Source organism: Meleagris gallopavo, chromosome 6 (genome assembly GCF_905368555.1).
Source record: "Meleagris gallopavo chromosome 6, MGAL_WU_HG_1.1, whole genome shotgun sequence".
Lineage (NCBI taxonomy): Eukaryota > Metazoa > Chordata > Aves > Galliformes > Phasianidae > Meleagris > Meleagris gallopavo.
In genome coordinates, this window is record NC_139409.1 from 26,942,018 (window position 1) to 26,960,244 (window position 18,227).

Sequence of the window (18,227 nt, forward strand, 5' to 3'; positions counted from 1 at the left end):
ACCTAGGAAGAAAGCATAAGATTGTTAGTTCAAGTTGTATCTTAGCATGGGAATGTATTCCCTATGATATTTTAAGGCAGGTGTTGTTACTACAATTTTTTGCACAAAGCAGTGACTCAAGATGTAAAAGCTCTGTTTGGTTTGCTTAGAACAAATGTGGTTGCAAACCTTAAGAAACTGACTTGGAAAATCATGACCTTTGATTACCCCATACTCTATTTCATTTATCTACAAATTAATTCAAGTGTCTCCTCACAGCTGCAGAGGCAAAATGCTTCTTGCAGCCTTCGAGTCTGTTACACTCCTACCAAGGTACAACTCCAAGAGACATATAAATTCATGGAGAGAGCCAGGACCTTCATCCCCTTTGGCTACTACCTCTTCTTTCCTCCTCCTTCATCAGGCTGCCCCCTCCACCAGTGCTGAGAATGGAGATGAAGAACTTCCCGTGCTTTTGTCAGCACGGCACTTATGAACATGTCTGGCCCTTCATCAGAAAATTCAGGTCAGGAGAAAGCCCCATGCACCAGCTGTGCTGCCGGCTGTAGAGTCCAAGCATAATATGACTCACAACAAGCTTTTCAGGGTTACAGTGAAGAAGCAGTATTCATCAGTCCAGGAAACTGCTTGAGGTCTCAGAAAGAGCTTCTAGAAAAGAGCTGTGCCTCCCTGCTCACTGCTAATAACTGGAAAATACTGCTGCTGAAGACGCAACTAAGGGATGTGAAGGCATAAAAGAGAAATGTCTGTCTTCCTGACAAGAGATGGCAATATTCATCATCATCATCATCACTTTGGTAATTATCCCAGAGCTAGCGAAAAACATTCCTAAAGCAAAAATTGAAGGTGCATGTCTGCCTTTTGTGGTAAGAACAAATAAAGGGTACCATAGTCTGAATATCTATCCAGTTCCCATACTCAGTCCCATGCCTCCTACTTTGTGCACTGTTCCACCACGCATTGCAGTGCCTAGATGTACCTCTGTTTCCAGTCATATGTATGCAGCCTATCTTTCCTGCTCTCCTGTCATACCTTCCCTAACCACAGCTGCAGTATTCTGTCTGCAGGAGAGCAGCTGTTATATATGCCTTCAGGACAGAAACAGACAACAGGAAATAGGATCTAGGAAATTATTTTTTATCAAAAAAATATAGAAAATATATTTTCAGTATTCAAGGGCCAATTTATTTATGGTATGCTGAAAGTTCTGAGTCCCCTCAGATTCACAGATATGAAGCCATTTGTATCTGGGCCAGGCTTTGCCTGAGATTCTCTGTTGCTTGCCTGTTGCTCTCTGTCCACATTTCTTACTGCATTCTGACAGCAGAGACCCATTAGTTTGTCCAACACCATGCCAACTCCTGGTAGCACAGCAAGGTGCTGCCAAGGCCAGTCTTTCCAAGTCTGATTACCACATCACTATTTCCCACTGAGTCTTCCTCTTAACATGAGTTCTTCCTCTATTGCTTTACTAACATCTTAAAAAAGCATTTGATACTTTTAAGAAACTATCTTCTATGATGACTATTTACAAGCAGTGTGGAGCAGAGATGTCTTCATACTACCAGGACAACACTGATGTAATTGTAATGTAATTACAGCATTCAGCACTATGGAAATCATAGCTTCCAGTCCAAAGCTGTAGCCAAGGAGTCCCCAAAGGTCCTCTTGACACGCAACCCTGAGGACAGGACCATAAATATCACCTTCACCCAAATTCTGTACTTTAGGAACTATCTCCCTATGTGTTATACACTGAACAGTAGACACAGGACAGAAACCAGGTTTTCAGATTTTTCCTGTGAAACACACTGATAGAAAGCATTTCCCTACCACTAAATAGAAGATAAAAAGCAGCAGCCATTTGTACAGTCTCACCACAGTAGAAAAAGAGTGAAGAATATCCACCTTTAGCAGATGTAACAAGGGGTTAATAAGGTGAACTGGATTTGGCACCTCTTCCTTTTTTGAGGTATGTTACCGGGATCCAAATTAGCAGCACCAATCTAGCCTTTGGAGTAGACACCTCATCAATTATATTAAATTCATAACATTTTCATACCTAATCTCATTACTGAGTAAGAGAGAAAAATGTCTACTACAAATATCAGCATCAAACATGTTCACTCTTCATTGCTGTAGACTGGGAGTAGTGAAGTGTAGGAAAAAGAAGAGAGGTAATCCAACAAAAAGAGAGAGGGAAAGAGAAACTAGAAGCAACAAAGAAAACTGGTAGTCTGTAAGAAAGTAAATAAGGCACCTAATCACATACACTGTGAATGTGCCTTATCCTCTAGAAATGCTTCATTCCTATCAGTCAGCAAAACAAAGTTTAGTTGCTTTTAGGTTTTCATGTACAAACCAAAAGTGAGATATGATTTTCTGTAATACTTCCGTTTGCTATGGAATTAAAACTAATGCATTTAAATATTGGTATTACAGCTTTTAGAATGTAAGCTGCATGGAAACAATAGATGTATATTGGCCAAATAAAGAATAAATTATTTGGAAAAGCTGTTCTGCCTTAAAGAATTTTTTTTTTTTTTAATATAGAATAAAACCTCTTAGTTTTATATGCCCAAAACTAAGGCAGACTAATCTGTATCAGCCAAAGACTGTTGCATGTCAAAAATTATGAAGACTAACAAAGTCATTAACAGTTAGGATACCCATAATATATATTTTGGTCATGCTCTTGACTGGTAAGCTATTCAGATTTATTCTCTCATTCAGTTCTACAAAGGAAAAAAAAAAAGAAAAACAAAACGCCTAAGGCCCTAAGCAACTCTTGATGCAAGTAAGAATTCAGAAACTGTTATATTCAGCATTTGAATCTGGAGACTATGAAAAGCTATTGTCAGTCAGACATTCTTTCATTTTTAAGGAATTCTGAAGAAAATTCAGATTATATCTCCACTGAAGTCATACTGTATGCTAGCAGTGAGAGCAAAACTTCTTGCATAAAGGTATACATCCTTAACCTCCTACCAGCATAATATATGACTTCATTGCTGGCACATTTTTCTAATGAAAGGAGCAACTATGGAGATGGATTGCATAGAAAGTCGGAGATGGATTGAATCTTACAGTTGCTACCTATTCCTGCATTGGTCATTTACTAACTGCTCAAAATGTCAGTGCCTTGCATTTGATTCGCTCAGATGGAAATGTTGATATTTCTTTTCCTCTCTCTCTTTCTTTCCTTAGAGCACAAAATCCTGAGGGCGAAGACTGCTTTCCATGTATCAATTCAATACTTGCATCAGATGTGCCAGCCTTAGCAGGATCAGTTACAAAAAGTTTTAAGATAAATAATCATGCTCCAGTTCCTAACTCATCATTACCTGTATCGTAACAACCTACGAAATCTTAGCTATTTTTTGAAATGATTAATTTGAATAGAATGGTTAAAGTGACAGCACAGTGAGTCCTGTTAGTCTCCACTAATTCCTCTAGTTAGTGGTGTTTTGAAATCTGTTACTTCTTTCTCAGTAGACTATGGAAGGACTTGTAGCATGAAAAGATAAATCTGGCACCCTTTCTTGATTTACTCCGAATGTTTTCAGCTCTAGAACTCCTTTCTCAGTACACTGTGCATTATGGAGAAGGAGAGGAAAGAAAGGAAGAAAGAAGGACTTACTGAAGGTTAAATTATTTCATGCTAATGTCTGCGTTCCTTGTGAAGTTCATCCAGTTACCAACTATTGCTGTTCAATTCAGTCCTGCAGTTCTACTTCACTGCGGTTAGATAGTGAATCAATTTCTGTGCTCTTTTTGTCCACTGTCTGATTTTCTTCCTTTCTCTATGAACGTAATTAAACATCTAAAAGACTTTTCTTCTATTAGCTTGGTGACAAGTGATTGACCTAATCCACAAGAGCAGAAAATGTGAGGAAATGCTCCAGATAACACAGCTGTCTTCATTTTTCCCTCACATTCAGAGGGAGGGATCTGGATATGGATTCTGGTTCTTCAAAGAAGAAGTCCATAAAATACAGTGCAGATACCATTGATTTGAAGTATAGGCCACTTGCACAGTCTTTGCTTTGCAGGAAAGCAAAGATGAAGAAAGAGGGGAAAATAAACCCATTCATTATATATAAACCAGACATAACAAATATAACCTTGAAGCTATTTATAAAATTAGCTAAGTATACATGCTTAATGTGCAGATTATTTTCTGTATCTTGATTGTGCTATCACCAAGATGGGCAGTTGAAACAGAAATCAGAAGTAAGCAGTTTCTTTTCAAACTTATTTCTGATTCAGAGGAAATCAGATTCATAAGGTTTGATGGCCAGAAGGGAGCATTAGTCTGACATGCGTAAATCACAGGCCATTATATGTAGTCTGGTAAATTCTGAATTGAGCTCAATAATTTGTGTTAATGTCTGATTACACCAACCAATCCAGAAAGGCAGCTAGTAATACTTTCAAAATTAAAAAATGCGAAGTGTGCAACATGGTCAACGCAGAATTAGAAGAAATTGAAACTTGTTTCTGAAACTTGCTAAGCCACATTAAGATATCAAGAAGATATAAAATCTGTAGATAAGAGAGACACGTTCTACTTTTCCATGTCATGTGTGAAAGACTATCTGGAGTTAAGTGATTGTTCATTCTTTTTGCTAAGGCTGTAACCTGAATACATTTACAGATTAGACATTTGGGGTTCTGCTTTCACTTTTAATGTCATGGGTTTAAGTGATAATTAAATGCTTGGGCTTAAGGCACTGGAATTATCAGGAATACCTCTCCTATGCAAAAAAAGCTGAGGGAGAAGGGCTTGATTAGCCTGAAGAAATGAAGGCTTTGGAGAGACCTCATGCAGCCTTCCAGTAGTTCTTAAAAGGAGGAAGAAGGCCAACTTTCTGTATGGGCAGACAGTGATAGGACAGGGGGGAATGGCTTTAAATCAAAAGAGGGGAGATTTAGGTTAGATGTTAGGAAGAAATTTTTTACTCAGAGAGTGGTCAGGCAGTGGAACAGGTTGCCCAGGAAAACTGTGTATGCCCCATCCCTGGAGGCGCTGAAGGTCAGGTTGGATGGTGGACAGCTTGATCTGGTGGGTAGCAACTCTGCCCATGACAAGGGACTGGAACTAAACAATTTTTAAGAGTCCTTCCAACATAAGCCATACTGTGATTCTACGTCATACTGTTCATGTGCAGTTAAAACTTTTCAATATTTATTCTAAAATCCATAGTAGAAAACAATGAGTGTATAAATGTGCATGGAAACATGTGCTTTTGTCCAAACTAAATCCGAACTTAAAATGCTTAACCTGAATAAATCATAATATTCTTGCATTCAGTGTGAAAATAATAACATACCAAATTGACCAAAATTCATTGCAAAGTACATTTTAAAAGAATAACTTCAGTCAGCTATGTGATACTGAGAAAATGCTCCTTCAGATTTCAGTAATATCAATTTGTGGTATAGACACTGGAAGTAACTCTACATACCCAGAACCAAACACATTGGAAAAAAAAACAACAAACCAAAGCAACAGAACCCCCTTCAAAGTTAACTGACGCTCTATGGAGTGTCACTTTTCCCACAGGAGTGACTGGGATGTCAAACATGCCTGATTCATTCTGAAGGCATAACTATGTTAATATTGAGAAGGCAGTGATCTGGGTGGTGATGAGACACAGACCCAACTCAGCAAAAAAATTTACCTGTATTTGCTTCATCTCACTTTTATCAGTGCTGACTTTTCACTATTTTTCCTCTCCAAATACCCCTAGCATGTGTTAGCAGTGCCATAACCTATGTGATTTCCCATTCCCATCTTTCATGTTTCCCCCAGAATGATGCTTCTAATGTAAATTTATTGGCATCCAGACATCAAATATCAAAGTATGGTACTTATTTTCTTCTAGAAAAGTTCAGAGGATTTTAATGTCCAAAAGACTTCAGCAAACTGAAACTTCCTATCCTTAAAGCTGACTAAGCCAAAAGAAAAAGGTGAAAGGAGTTAAAATATTCTGAGAATTATATTCCTCCCCATTGCAATTCTTTATTTCTCCCAGAGAGGAGCATAGGCATTTGTTTTGGTACACATATAGTATCTTTGCAAATCAAACTGATTGCATATTGAGCTTTGTGTGCAACAACTTTGATTTGAAAGAAACTGCATTTTCCAAAATAAAGCAAGGAGAGCTGAGGAAAGAGAGACACAGCTGTATGAATCTTCATGTTCCAGCAGTGGGTGTGTTTGTTTTTTTTTTCCTCTTTCCATATATTTGATTCTTGGCTTTCATGCCCTCAGCAGTTTTCTAATTGTTTACTTTTAAAAATAAGGGCAACTCTGGGGAGTTTCTATCTTGTGGTTGCTGACTCTGCCTAGAAAAAAATTAAGAACGTTTTTTTGTGTATAGAATTTTGTCTACAAAGTGCTTCTGTAACTGTACTTCTGATGATAATCTCTTTAAGGCAGAATTGACAGAATTTTGCCAGGCACAGGCAATGTTTCAATTAGTTTGTAGCATCATAAGGGACACATACAAAGAATGTGTCACTTTTTGTATTCTCTAAACTATCCTTTTAAATCTATAGGCAATTGGCACCTAGGACTCTTGAGAATGTGTCCCACCTTGGCAGTGGGCATACTGCCATCCTAGCAGATGGGCATGAGTTTTGGCTTGCTGAGAATCAGTATGTGCATCACATTTGAGTACAATAGGTCAGCATCTCATCCAAGTATGTGGGAATGAGAGTGTCTGTGCTGAGCTTCTGTGCCAACGTTAAAGGAATACACTGTCATTAAACTAGCTGAAAGAGAAGACCCTTTTTTTTTTCTTTCCCTTCCTTTTTTTTTTTTTTTTTTTTTTTAATTAAGCCACATTTCCTGTAACTACCTGGGAATGCAACTTCTCCTACAATGCTGTGATTCCTGGATCACTGATAGAAGATAAAATGTGTGCATCTGTACACACGCACATATAGCCCATCCAGGAAGACACCATCTTGTTCAATAAAGATGTGGTTTTGTACTTTGTGGTTTCCCTGCTGAATGGCTCATCTAGGTACAAAAGCCAGATCTGTAGAAGTCAGTGTATAATTTCAGCTGAATAGAGCCCTAAGAGCACTACAGTATTTGGCATGAAATTTGTAATGAAACCCTTGAGTGGGTATTCCTGTTCTGGAACCAACGGAGGCTAATTTTGATTCAGTAACAAAAAAATGCACCTTGCTGACATAACAGAACAGACTTTTTCAAGCTCCCTTTTCCAATCACATGTGGAAAGTTACTAATAATAGTAGGCACCCTATGGATTTCTACACTACCCTCTATCAAAATGGTGAAAATGCTTCTGAAGCAGTATGTGATCTCAGGGCATTTGGACTGACTGGATTATCTTGTCACAACATTTTTCAGTATGAAATGTGGACAGCAAGTAAGATTGACATTGTCAGTCAAGGGCTTCTCTAGCAGAGGGCACATACTAACAGAAAGCCAAGAGCATTTGGTTCTCTAGAAAAATGATGACCACTCAGTCTTACTGATGTTCACCGCCCTTATGCATTTGAAAACATATTACAAGATGTTTTGTAATTTATTAAATTTCTTGCCTATGTTATTGAATATTCTGTAATTTCAAAATGCCATTCCAATTGGAAAAGTAGACAGTTTAGCCCAGACAAAATATAAATTTCCTGCCATCATTCATTTTAAGTAGAGTTATTGAAGACATTTTTTTGAAGGTTTACAAAGACCCTACTTTTTTTTACCTCATATATAACTGCAGCATTAGATTTTTAAAGCAACTTTATAATACAGTCATGAAGAGTAATTCTATTTTTTTCTCACTGTCTTCCTGGTTTTTCTTGAGAAAATGAGAGACAAGCTGTAATGAATCACTGAGTAACTGCCACGGAAGAACTAGACTCACATCTCAGTCTTCTCTTGAAATTATCTGTTTTTGTTTTTTTTTTTTTCTATATAATTTATATCAGGTGAAATCAGATAAATGATGAAGGACTTAAGCCTATGTCTAAAATTTTCACTATGAAATAGCGTAATTGTGATCTTTGCATCTGTTATAGTTTCCATGGAAATAAATAGGAGGTATTATTTCAGAACAACCTATGTAGGTATATAAAAGAACAACAAATCATATTTTTAAAAAATCAATTATTGTTTATACCAATATTCTATTTGATAATATATCCATACAATTTATGACAATATATATTCCTATTATAACACAATAATACAATAATGTAATGCATTCTGCCATAGAAAAATTAATAATTATAATGCTATCTCACATTACATTTTCTGTATTATAACTTGTAAAACTAGCAAAGTAAGTAATTCAAAATCATAATATAACAGTGAAACATCAAATCCTTGCTGAGAAGCTTAGAAGAGAATGTATTTTTCTGTGCTAATTATGCAGTGGGCAGATTAGCAGAATGAAAATTAACAAGCTTTTACTGTATCGTTTACTTAAGTCTTTGTATTTCAAACTATTCAAGTGAAGAGCTCCATCTGGCCCTTACAGTTTTAGTAGTGCTAACCATGCAATAATTTTTTCTTCATTTAATAAAACTGAAAAGTAGAGTTAGAAGTATAGAAGTAGACATACATTACATTGTATGCCATTGGCTTGTTCATAACCCTTCAGAAGACCCCTGAATCTTAATTAAGTTTTAAATTATTATAATTGTTATTATGAAAAATTTTTTAAACTGTCTGCACCAGTTCAATGATCAGTTTGAGCTGTTTTCTTATTAGTTTTGAGCAACTTCCAATGCCCTTGCAAGTAACTATTTTGTTACATATAATAACAAAATAGAATGAGACATGACTAGTTCTACCATGACTGCTAGGAACAGTAAAAAACACGTGTCTATGTGGCCTCCTCTATCTTGAGAAAGGAAGGAAGATGAATATGAGCTTATACGGATAGAACGTCCTCTTACAAGTAATGGCAATAGCAGGAAAAATGATGTAGTTCTGACAAAACTCACTCACCTCTTTAGTGTCTCTGACAGGATGGTGAAGGAAAACAACTCTCTCCTTGACAATGAGGTGGAAAGACTCATCATCTAATTTCTGGTCTCCTGGAGAAAGAGCCAGAGAGGTAATCTGAGAAGTTTTGGATCACAATTCTCTGTTCTTTCCTCAACTACTGTTTTGCTCAATACAGACAAAATTTGAAAACTTTGAAAATTGTTATAATGGTAGATTTTATGCCTAGGAGGGCATCATGGGAATGAACTGTTTCTTTTACAAAAAGTCAGGATGAACCAGCCAGCCACGAAGGTAGCCATGTCAGTGCTACATTGTCCATAAATGAAAAATTAATTCAGCTTTGCAATAGTTTTCTGTTCATCATTTAATTTCTTTTGGAAGAAATTGTAAATTGAGTTAGCCAGGAATTCTTTGCTGTCATAGGTAATCAAAATAAAGATTTTTTTAAAAAACAACATTTTCAAATTTGTTAATATGAAACTTGAAATTTTAGCAGTTAGATGAGTTTATTTTATAGGGAAAACTGTTACTGCAGCCTCATGTGTTAACTTAAATTATAGAACATCTCTTTCATATCTACTTAGAAAGCATATAAATTAGATTCCTATGTTAAGCAGCAATCTGAAAATGAAGTCAACTTCAATTATGCTTAGCTTACTTTTGGAATTATCTTCCCTCCATTCTTCTGAGAGCCGGACACCTTTTCTGCTAGGCAAAGGATATCCAAAGTATTTGAATAGTAGAATGTATTTTTGGAAAACATAATTTGTTTCATGTGTGAACTATTAATAAATTAATTAATATACTTGTGTCCTTGATTGAATTCTCTCTTTTTTTTTTAATTTTTTCAATAAAATGTGTAAGCAGATGATACTGCTACTGTTTTTTGTCATGCTAAATTCTGTAGATGCTAAAATTAATTGCACCCCAGGGCTATTACGTTATGCATGAATAGACACCCAAACAAATGACAGCGTTCAGAGAGAAAGAAAGAAAGAAAGGAGATTTAGATGTATTCCCAGTGATTGCTGCCAGTAACATCATAACTGACATGATACCCAATTATAGGATTTCTAATCAAGTGTATGAGAGTCAGCATCTTTTTTTTCTGTCAAGCTCTTATATTTTTCTGTTCCTGAAAGTTCTTCAGAGGTAAAATAGCTTCTATTTAAAATTATTTATCTTTATAAATGTAGGCCAACATCTCTAAAGGTGATTTGATTTTTTTAAATCAGAAATGTTACTACTAAAAAAGTCATTCATGAGTCTCCTTTTCAGCAGCTTGGTTCTGAATTAAGTTTGTGGAGGATTCTGCAACTGAGTATGTTTTTGCTACAAACTTCAGACTGACACAGAGACACCTTCATGTAACTCAAAGCAATATGGCTTAAACTCCAGGTAAACTGAACGAGGTAAATTAGCCTCAGCCTATTACAGACTGCATGATTTCCAGTGGCAGAATATTGTTCCAAGGTTTAGCTCCTGAAATTTCAGCTGAAATGTAAACATCAGGTTTAACACCAGGCTATACTCAAGACAACAATAATAAATGAAATGTAGGCATGCCAACGGCTAAAAGGATGCCCCTTCACCCTACAAAAGTAAATAAAATTGCATAGGCAGATGTCCAGGTTCCCTGTGTCGTTTCTGAAGACAGGCTAATGGCTTGCAAGGCAGGGGATTATGCTCCTGCAAATTCAGTAGGGAACCAAGACTTAGTTACAAGAGTCCAGCTCAAATTTTCTATTTCTGGTCTTTCAAGATCAAGAGATCAGGTATCACTGTGTTATAGCAGTCCTGATAATTGCCCTTATGGTTAACACAAAATTCCTAAGAAGCTTGTCTCTTTTACACAAGTCCTGCCTATAAAGCACTGAAATTGTGGTTCAGTTCCTCCGGCAATGCTTGGGGAGGAATTCAGATATACGTTTTCATCTCCAGATGAAGGAAGATTCTCAAATGCACTGGGACCTCTTGCAGCATCCACACTGCCTTGTTGGCAACATTCAGGCACTCAGTAACCACATGGTTAAATGAGCATCCTGGCTTTTTGGGGCAGTGGCGGTCCTTGTCGGCCTCTGATGCTAATCTGAGCAGAAGATCAGGGCCTGCTCTCAGGGTCAGGTCTTGTTTATCTGTTTGTTATTTACTTACACCATGGAAGGTAACAAGGCATAAACAGTCCGATGAACATAGATCAAAATCCAGATCTCACATGCACCATGCCAGTGTCCTCAGTCAATAAGCTAAAGATTTGCTGTCCTACTTATCTGTTTTCATTCTGGCCATCAGAGTTAAGCAGTGATGGAAAGCAGACTCTCTGACTCCTTCTTTTGAATGTAGATATCTACATTTTATCAGACTGAGTGGCCTTGTCTGTAAAAATGTCATTAGTTGTCCCTGTTCATCGGGAAGTTATGATTTCCCTATACGCCCTTCTTGAAAATTCAACCCAGGCAGTGGAAGCATTAGACACCAGGTGCAGGGAAAAGCAATTCTAACTTCTAATTCTAACTAATGCAATTCATATGGGAAGGGAAAGAAATGAAAATCCACTGTGATACTGGAGCTAATGTTCATACTTTTGTGATAGCATTCTGGTATTTATTCAAGTAATCGTGTCTATTTTATTTCACATATATATTTTCTCTAAAGGAAAATATTCTTTCACAAGATCTGCTACAGTATTTTATTCATGTCTTCCTCATAAATACATTAACTTCATAATTAAGACTGTAATACAGAGAAGTGCAGGCAGGAAACTGTACTGCCTGCTGTATTATAGGCCTGATTTTGATCTCATCTGATTTGAACATGTCAGAAGCAAATCCTTGCAAGTCCAGGAATTCACACCAGCATAAAATTGATGCAAGGCCTCTGGCTGGAGATTTCCTACACATGAAATTACAGTTTTGGTCCTCTGCCTGGTTACACAAGTACTGCTTATTAAGGAGAGGTCAAAAATTTATGAAGTCAGTGGCTGCCATGTAAAAAGAGTTCAGTTTTCAGGGTAATAACAACTTGAAACCATCTAATAATAAAGCTTAATATCTTAACGTCCTCTTCCCATGCCCTTTAAAAAGAGTCATATTTTATCATATCCAAGATAATTAATAAATCAGGGTGAAGGAAAAGAGCATGACCCAGCACTAGAAACTGTTGCTACTATTTTTGCTAGTGCCAAGCACCTCTAGCCTCTCACATGGATGTCCAAAACTGGACATAGATGCTTAGTCTCTCAATGTCTTTTAGGTGGAAAACTTGGCACCTCTGTAACGCATTCTCCCAGATATTGCTATGGAAAAGGGAAGCTTCCTGAGAGGTTGGGAATTTTCTATTTCAAGCTAATAGGAAATGCCAATCACATCAGCAATATCCCTTTTCTCTTCTGGAATTTCAGTTCCCAGATTGGGGCTGTGAGCAGACAGACACTCCCCTTCTACTGGGGACCACAAGCGTGAAATCCTCTCCTTAAGGAATTGCTCTCGGAGTAGATCTCATTGTTTTATTTCAAAAATAAATCTGAAGGAGGAACCACACGTAATAGCTTAGCGGTTAGAGGCACTCCCCTAGGAGAGCAGAGAGGGACCATGTCCTCCTCAGCCTGAGGGGGCATCAAATTGGCAGCTCCAGGAGCTGCTGCAGCCACCAGGCCCGAGGGGCCACATTTCCTCCCGCTTCACTCATGGCTGTACAGCTGAGCAGCATGAGGCTGAGGGCAAAGCAAACACAGCTTTCAAGACCAGTGTTGAACAGCAGGCTGTGTAGTTTCACTCTAACCAATGAGGTGGTAGCTGGCCACAAGTTGTGCTATCTTCTTGTTCTGACTTCCTCCGAAGGAGAATTTACAATACCACAGTCCTACCTGTTATAGTGCAGAAAGGGGCCCCATACTTATATTCCTTATAGCAAAAATGAAACCTGATTTATTCAGTAACATCACAAAGGAAAATGTGGAAATATAAACATCTCAAAAACTGACAGATAGTATATTAACACTAATGCCTAAATGCTGCTAATTGTTACTGTGTCAGTACAGTCCTTTTTCTAACATTGACCAGTCTTATTAGTTTCCATAATTATTTTACAGCTTTCACCTCCTTAGATTTTGTGAGAGTTCTTTTAATGTGAAATGACACCTGAAATATTTCTCACTTACAATGTTTAATTAGAGAAGCCCAACAATGCTTTGTTACATTATATTGTAAAACACCTGGCATATTGTTCAGCAATAGAAATGAACCAGACTAGTTAGGAAAGCAAGCCTCACTGGTTTGTGAATCTAGTGGTTTACAACTAAATTGATATTGTTTGTTTGTTTAAGGTAGAAAACTCCCAATAAATCCTCATATAATTATTTTTAGATATGTGCTTTATACCTGAGCACTCCAAAGACCAATCTAACTACATTTGATCATATTCTCTATATTCAGTCACTATGTATTATGTCACATCAAAGGTCAGAATAACTTTTATTCCTACTTAAGAACAGTAGATTCTTGTATCAAATATCTGTTCAAAGAAGAAGCAGATAATTAGTGGATAGGATAAGCCAAAGATTTTATCTCGAGAGAATTCAGTCCTCACAGATCTCTAATTAAACCATAAGAAACTGCATGATGTGCATAGGCTGCTAAGTGTTAGCACAAGCAAACCTTGAAGTGGGCTGGTACAAAGATGAAGGATATGTTATTTGCTTGTTTTTCAACACTTCATGCAGACAAGATCTTTGCTTTTACTGTACAACTGCTAATCAACTTGTCTACAAACAGGATGTTTTTTTTTTGTTGGTTTTATTAATAATTATTCATATTTTCTTCTTACTTAGAAGACCTGTTTACAAACTGTAACTGTGCTACTCCTGTCACAAAGATAGTCACAGCTTCAGAGAGCTTACAACTAAAGGACACATCAACACTGTACATAAGATTTCTGCTCATGACCTTACCATTCAATTTACAGTTATTTTAGATATTTTCTCTCTATTCTGCAGCTAGCTTTGTGAACATTATGCATCATATACAGATGTATATGATAAGGGACAACTGATGGATACACATAAATGGGGGTATATCAGGAAAAAAGAAAGAGTAACAATATTGGTCACTAAGACTGATAGGATTTGAAGCACATTCAAACCATAGCTACTCACAGTTGTTTTACTAAGATTTATGCCCTGCTCCCCCCAGAAAGAGGTTTCTAAGGTGGAAGAAAAAGGAGGATGATAAAAAACCTGCATCCAGTTATATGGAGCTTCTCCTTGGTAAGAAAAGCAGAGGTAGAGAAGGAAGAAAGCTATGAAATGTGAATAGTGAAGTTGTCATTATTGGCTACTCAGATGTGAATAGGAAGGATATAGAAGCATAGAGACATGAAAGGTGAAGGCAAGCAGTGCAACCCTCATCAACAGCCATGGGAAATGATGTGGAGGAAAGAGAAATTTGATCAAATAAGTGAGTTAAGAAAATAATCTTAACAGCATTTTTCATGAAGTGAGACCAGAAGGCCTTGTCAAATTTGGGCTAAGATATGCTATCATTAAAGTCTTGCATGACAAGTATGCAAACGGGAGGAACAAGAAACATGCAGAGATATTATCTGTAACTTGTATAGCACAGCTAAACTTTCCCATTCCATGACATCATTTTAGGCTAATAAATATCCAGAGAACTTAAGTACACTGTGGTCTTACATTATGAAGCCAGTGGCCTAATTTGTACTGACAGAAGAGTGAGATTGACAGCTCCGGAGAATAATTAGTCTTCCCATTGAAGAGAGCTGATGTGAATCTGCTTTATACTGCTAGACACAATCAAAATCTTTCTAAGCACATTTTCAAATGACTGTGTGGAGATACTTTTTTTTTTTTTTTTTTTAAATGCACTGTCTCTGATACATCCAGGCTTCCTGTCTCTTCCTGTTCTCTAAAGGTTATGAAGTTAATTTATCGGAGTGGTTTTAAACATGAAATGGTAATGAATATTTACACACGCTATGTCTCTCTTTGATGAGATAAAATGTGAGGATTTATTAAACAATTTTCCAATTAAAGAGTCTGCAAAGAACAAAAAAAAAAAATCATTGGGCAGAGAAGAGCAGGGCACGTGGAGATGTTAAAAGTTTACGAAGTGAGAGAGTATTGACCTACGATAATACGTTATTCCTAAAAAACTCAACACTATTTTTTTCAGATACTATTAACTTATGTTATTGCATGCCTTTTCGGTAAGTCTTGGTGGGTTTTATTTCCTGTGATACAAATTACATAGTTCTGAAAGAACAGAACTCCTGTTAGAACTTGTGTTTGTTTTATCATGCAACTTACACTTTTTTCTGACCTACAAGGTATAGTTTGAAACAGGAGGACAAGCAAAAAAGAGTCTTATTTTACCTTCAAAATGATTCGTGTTTGAGAGGAATAGTGTTGTTGGTGGTGATGTCCAAAGATGCTAACATCCGAAAAAAAGAGTTTAAGTGTAAAATATCATTCACTGGCCACACAAAATATGGGCAACTGTACTTATAAATCTTCTGTTATTTCTGTTTTTCATTTCAGAAAATATTTACATACACAGAAAAATATACAGCTCTTGGGTCATCCCACTTCTTATAAGGCTAACTGAGCAATATCAGTATCCCTGCAAATGAGTGGGCAACTTCATGGAACCATAACCAAGTTGAAGAGTTTGCCCAATTTTTCCTTACTCTATTCCATAAATCTTAAATATGAAAGAGTTGTCATTTCCAGTTTGGTATAGTATTAATCTTGGCTGTTAGAAGGAAGAGGGAAAAAGAGAGGAATGATCCTTCCTTTGAACTCTAAATTATGCTCATGTTCAATAAATTTTCCAGCTTATATATTTGTCAGATTTACCCAGAGCTAAAGGATTTCTATAGCATTTCAACAAATTGTGAAAAAAATATTTCTTGTCCTCTTTCATATCCAACACCATTCAAACTACTAAAGAGCTGAAAATGCTAATTCACATCTCTGAGCCATTAAAATAGTTCAAGCAAGTACAGTGAAAAGGAGGTATTTGTCAAACATCAGTTACAAATGCACATGAAGGCCAAAAGGCATTTATATGCTTTAATTTCTGAAAAAGAAACCCACTTACTATTTAAGTATAATAAGCAGCAAATATTTTCAGACTAGACCCAAAATGTTCAACATAACTGTAGGCAAGAAAGCATGTTACCTTATAAGGTACCCCTTCTTTCTTACCTTGGGCAAGCTACCACCCATGTATGAAGGCATAAAAATATTCAGAGCTGACAAGTAATTAGGCATTGCCAATATATTGCACATTGCTGCTCTATCTCAGCGTTACATTTTTTACATTTTAGCATCAATTTCAAGACATGCTGTATCTTCTGAAAAGATGATATGACAGGTCAGAAAAGAAGTCAAGAACAGAGCAAGAACAGCAAAATGAACACCATCCAATTAGAATTTTTCTAAAATCTGGTGAGTTTTCCTTTCCTTTTTTTCACCTGCTTGTTTTCAGCCAGGAAAGGCAAAATCCCAGTGTCAGCTTTGCACATACTTGTCTGAAGCTGATGCAAATGAAACTAGTTATTAGTGCTGGATAAAGGAAACATAACTTGACAAATAAGGTTTTTTGTCAACTGTGTGTAAAACCTTTGAGTGATATATTCACAACTGTCTTACATCTTCTCTCCTTAAGCACACACAGTAGAGTACAAAATTAGGTTTTATTTTTAAAGGATAATTTGCAGATGAATTAACAATTAATGCAATTTTTCCTTCCAAAATATGAGTATTACATCAGATATTTGACTTAATTTTGTTAGAAGAAGTAACTAACTTTCTGCTCTTCTAGTCATTGAGTAGACGGTTGTCAGCCAGTTGAATTAACGTAGATAAGAGTGCATTGATCTAGCATGTATTTCTGAAATTAGAAATCTCATACTGAACAGGTTTTATCCCAGCAGTAGTTTGAATATAAGGAAATATGTGTTAAACTGTCATTCAGACCAAACCATTCTGATATTTCAGACTGAATACATCCAGCGTGGTAAGTTTAAACCAAAACATATAGGTTGACACGTAGCAACAGAAATTGCTAGCATTTTCTATCACGCAACCCAGTGAAAACTGCTATGCAGCAGGTTTTCAGCTCTGGGATAACTTCAAGTTGCATCTATCACTGCAAGTTTCTGTAGTACATTAGAAAGACAGATGAGCAACGTATATATCAATGATATCTGGGCCTCAGAATGTTTCATTGTCATTTTCTTTAATAAACTGCCTTTAACACAGGAATACGCTTACAAAATAAATATAAACATAGCACTATTAATGAAGTCTTAACTAAGTACAGCAGTAAAAATGTGATTAACACAGAGTATACCTACTGAAAAAAATACTTCAGTTTTTTTATTAATACTAAACAAATTGGAAAAATAGCATTCTAACAATAAAATAAAATAGGAAAATAAGTTTGAGAAGGGATTGCCTACAACTTTGCTTACTTCTGGCATTTTGAAAATTATCTCTACTAACTATGTCACGATCACACAGGTTTTCCATAGAGATCCTAGTTGGCAGAAGAAAGATAAATATGTACCAGATAGTATTAGTCTAAATTAAAACCACTGACATTGTAATCAGAAGAAATGTGAACATAGAAAAATTCAGCTCCCTGAAATTTAGAGCAATCACCTATTCAAGTCAATGAGTCAGCATTAATTTTAATTTAAGCTTGTAATTGCAATGGATAATTTTTTTTTTTTTTTTTTTAAAGAAGAAGAGAAAAAGATTACATGGTTAAAGGTTTAAATCCATCAGATACATACAGCAAGCCCAATGTCACACTATCCCAGTTCTCCCTCCAAACTCTATCCAACTCTTGTAATATGTTCAGGTTCTTCTAGATACATATACTCACATTGTGTTGCCTTTACTGTCAATATCTTGGCAGACTGATGATCTTTGCATATAAACTTCCCAGTCTACAACAATTGCTGACATGACAAAATTCCAGTAGTTCCAGAAGGGAAGCTGATATGTAAAACACCTTGAAAGAGCTGATGGACAATCTCTTTTACCCCTCCAGAACTATTTTGTATACCTACAGACTACTCTTCAGCTACATGCACCCACTATTGCTCTCACTTAAAGATTAAAAAAAAAAAAAAAAAAAAAGCAATAAGTAGTTCAGTCAACTTAAAATTGACTGTCTTTTAGAGTAGTTACTAGTAAATGCTAACAGTC

General features: G+C 36.4%; 1 long non-coding RNA gene across 1 annotated transcript in view; it reads right to left on the bottom strand.

Moving 5' to 3' along the window:
- LOC146544115 (uncharacterized) overlaps positions 1-18,227 on the bottom strand; it is a 78,130-nt gene that overhangs the window by 51,978 nt on the left and 7,925 nt on the right. Inside the window, exon 3 of the long non-coding RNA XR_014884135.1 lies at positions 8,990-9,078. This is a non-coding gene — a long non-coding RNA (uncharacterized LOC146544115). The remainder of the gene's footprint in view (positions 1-8,989; positions 9,079-18,227) is intronic.